The sequence below is a fragment of the Lactuca virosa genome, chromosome 6, assembly GCF_052849685.1.
Source record: "Lactuca virosa cultivar CGN04683 chromosome 6, Lactuca_virosa_CGN04683_v6, whole genome shotgun sequence".
Lineage (NCBI taxonomy): Eukaryota > Viridiplantae > Streptophyta > Magnoliopsida > Asterales > Asteraceae > Lactuca > Lactuca virosa.
The window spans coordinates 210,191,030-210,195,682 of record NC_136431.1 but is presented as its reverse complement, the minus strand read 5'-3'; positions in this window follow the sequence as shown (position 1 = coordinate 210,195,682).

Genomic DNA, 4,653 nt, shown 5'->3' with positions numbered 1-4,653 from the left:
TTTTGCTAGACAGTTCCCTTTTCAAAAAAAAAAAAAATGAGACATCAAACACTTCAAAACAAACTATAACAATACATCCAGACTAGCAAAAATGTTCAGACACCACACTATCAGTCACTAATAGGGATGTGCAATAAACCGCACAAACCGCATTAACTGCCCGCACCTCATAACGCGGTTTAAAACACTTGCGGTGCGGTTTATGGTTTGTATTTTTGTTAAACAACATTATGCGGTATGGTTTGCGGTTTACGATTACAAAATTGCGGTTTAAACCGCACCGCATTGATAAAATCAACTAATGATTATATATATATATATATATATATATATATATATATATATATATATATATATATATATATATATATATATATATATATATATAACATTTATTAATTCAATTCATCCTAAATTAGTGGCATTATCTTCAGTTTTTGAAATGTAATCAATATTTCTTTAAATTTAATGCAGTGACCATATTTTTTTTTGTTACAAATCCATTTTCAACTAACATTCAGTGACCATTATTTTATGGTCATTATGTTTTCTTAACTTATATATTTATACATATTGATAAGTAGTTAAAGACCATAATTCTATGACCACCAAAATTTTTAATTACCACTTAAGGAGCCGTTAGTGACGACAATGATAGTATTGTCATTAAATTTCAAGTAAATAATTAGTCAAACCGTAAAACTGCATGTAAACCGCATAAACCGTCCGCACAAAACCGCACCGCATAATGCGGTTTAGAAGGTTTACGGTACGGTTTGCGGTTTCTAAATAACTCAAACTGCATATGCGGTGCGGTTTGCGGTTTTGGCTCTAAATCGCACCAAACCACACCCACACACCCTTGTCACTAATATTGTTTGGAAATGGAAAAAAATACTTGCCTACCATGCATGTGGTGGCTAATTTTTAGTAAAAGGACTAGCGACAAAACCATCCAATTTATAGAACTAATTAGCTTTCAAAAGATGCAAAATGTTCAGAGGATTTAACTTGAACTTGTATAACCTGTAAATAAATTCCACAATCATGATTCTCCATATGCTTCATTTTCAACATAATATTAATCAAGAGTGACTTTAGTGAATTTCATCCAACCTTTGTACTCATCAGTCACCTATGTCCATAGTAAAGATATTATATTTCACCTCCACTTTTATAATTATAATTTATAAGACATCACCTGGTATCCACTTTTACGTTATAGGTTCCACAACTAAGAGATACAAGAACGCCCACAATATATAAACACATATAGAAAAACTTAATAATAATAAAAAAAATTCCCGCAAACCTTTTTGTCTTTTCATAATCTTCTTTTGAAGCTCGGCTTTAGCATATGGTTTTCCTCACCTCAATATTGCATGATATTCTTTGACATTGACATAAACAGACTCATGTGCAATTTTAAGGGGAAATAGCATCCTAACTTCATGCATATCAAGAAACCGGACCTGTTAAAACAAAATAATCAAAATTTGACTTGTTAAAACCGGACCTGTATTGGGTATGTGCGGATAAGACGCCCCAACCGTTGGATGAGATACTCGATCGAACGGCTGAGGTGTATCAGAAAGGGATAACGTGGATTCGGATGGAATACCTTTAGCGACGACACAATTACCGGCGACAGGGGGTTTTACCGGAGACAAATGGTAGAGTCGCCGCTAAAACCTTATGTCGCCGGTAATTGTGTCGCCGCTAAAGGCATTGTTTCTAGTAGTGTACCCATTTGACAATAGAATATAATTCAAACTGAAACATTCTCTTGCATAAGTGTTGCGATTTTTCCCCTTGATGACAGACTATCTACAAAAGCTTTCATTCTTTTGGCAACATCAAACATGGAAATTGAAGGAACTTGGAAAAATTGAACTCTATCCATTTGGCTAACAACCAAACATATCATGGAATGTGTTAGTGATTAAGGTTTAGCTCCATGCCACATTCTTAATATATTCCTACGTAATTGTCTTTTGAGTAATCAAGCAAATTAGTCATTCTCTTACATGCTATCAGAGCTCTAGGTTAAAACTCTACTCTTGACCAAAACCCCAGCCACCGCCCTCCACCTCTGACGACATTCTCTAACAGTTGTCAGATGTGTCTTCATTATGCTCAATATTTTCCTTTTTCTTCTTTCTCTTACTAAATAGTAATACAACCGTCGGCATCAAGCCGAAACTCCTTCACCGGCTTCTTCTACTGCCTCGCATGCTTCTACCTCCTCCTCAGATGGACTCTGCCTCTGCACCTTCTATCTCCTCCTCAGACGACCCTCTCATCGGTTGACCTCTTTTTATTCGGATTTGTTTTCCAAGTCAGCCTCTGTCGATGCTGTGGTCGCCTCCCTCCAATCGTACCTTCTCTTCCAGACGACCTCTGATCTTCAGTCCTCTCTCTTTCTATCAACAGTGTAGCCATAGATCTCGTCGAGATTGGCTCCGTTTACCATAGCTCGTGCCCTCTTTCTCTCTTGTTGCCTTTCTTTGAATTCTGTTGTCGCCAATTTTCTTCTTCTTCTGCAACGGAATCGTTTATAGCCACTGCTTTTTCTTGAAAGATCTAGTATGCTCAAGAGTCATATTAAAGTGATATTGCTAAATAACATATGATCATAATGGGTCACACTAACAACAACTTGATATAATTGATTATTTATTAGAAATTGATTTTAATAAATATTCAATAAAACTCTTATAATTAAATTGGAAATTATTTGTTTCATTGAAATAATAATTTTCATTAGCAAGTAACAGTATATTATCTCATATGGTATGAATTAATAAGTCATGCACAACCTTTTGGACTAGTTGAAAACTTTTTGTCTTTTACTCAAAAGACAAAGTTAATATTTTATAAACCTTGAGTTTATAAAATTTAAACTAATTTTCCTTTTCTTTATGCAATTTTCGAGAGTTGCATAAAAATAATAAGTGTATGACTTGTTTAATCATACTTTAAAGGCATGGGAGACATGCTTATGACAATGGGGACAAGTTTTCTTAAAGTGCTAAGGACTGATGGTTAATACCTTCACTTTATGCATATAAATAAGAGGCTTGTATTCTTGAAAGAGGGCTCATTCCTTCCTTGAGGCATATGGCCGAAACCTCTTATCTCCCTCTCTTTCTCTCTAGTTTTGGTTAGAACAATTGAAGAACACTTGCATCTTCATGTCTTCTTTAAGTTCATATTGGTTATGAACTTAAAGCTTAAGGGTTTAAGAGTTTTGGACTAGCATCTACATCAAGTTGAGTCATTGTTGGTGTCTCAAAGGTTCCACATTCTTCATCAACTTCCAAGCCTCCCAAGAGGACCCAAAGAACTACAAAGGTTGTTATTTCTTCACATCTTCTTTGGTTGGTGTTTTAATCTTTCTATAACTTGCAAGATGATCCTTGGTGGGTATAAAATGTTTATGTTATTTCATAAATAAAAGTCTTTCGTTACCATAATTTTTCTAGTTTATGAAACTATTGTTGAACTAAAACCCAACAAATGGTACCAGTGCCATCTTGCAAGTTTGGTTAGATTTTTTGATTTTTGGAAATCTTAGTTTTTGGAGAATATGTATAACTTGTTTTTATATAAAAATAAGTTTATACATATTTTCTATGATAATTTTTTTTGTTATGTTATGTGACAAAAGCTTCATGCATCATTTGTCATTTAAAGTTGTCTTAGAAAAATAAAGGTTGTTTTATGTGTATATTGATGTATATGATGTGCATAAACTAACCAATGACCAATGTGTTGTTATGTTGTTGTGTTGGTTATTTTTGTTATAAAATGGTTATAATAATTTATTTATTTATATGGTATGTAATAATTAAATAGATTAGCTTTTCTTAGTTATTTTTGTAAAGTAATAGATTAGTTTTTATAATTAATTTATTTGTACAAAAATATAACAAGAAATCAAGTTGGAACAATTTTTTGAAAACAAAAGAGCAATTTTTGAGTCTAAAAGGTGTGCAAGATTTTCAGTGACATTTTCTGAAAAGTGTCGCTAATGCTGTTCACAAAGGGTTGTTGGCTTTTAGCGACAATTGCTGAATTTTAGCATTCAAAAAGTTTTTCCAATCTTTTGTAAGCAATGAGTGCTTACTCAAGTGAGAACTTCTTCAACAACATTACAAGAAGATTTTTGGTCCTCTTTAAATGTCCCTTTAGGAATGGACTTGATATTTTTGTGTTGGCTCACAAAAATGTCATTAGTTGGTTATGTTTATGCACATATATTTTTATGCATGTTTCTGTTATTTATTTTATGCAATTATTATGTGTGGTTGATAAATTAGTTTTTCATATGCTTAAATAAATTTGGACAAAATAAACATCACCTAGAGTTTGGGTTTTCAAAATTGGACATAAGATGTAACAAGTTATTATTTTAAAAATAAAACCCGGTTTTATAAAATCGTTAATAACGGCAAATTTTGAAATACTTCTTTATAAGTTCTAAAATGGTGATTTTTATAGCTTATACAAACTCCAAATATATAAGTAATAAAATGAAGTTTTATTAGAGATATAAAAGGTTCAAATGTATTCAAACTTAATACCGGTTATTAAAATTGAATTGCGTCAAATTATATAAAAACTAGCTTTTTATATAGAACCTTTAAAAGT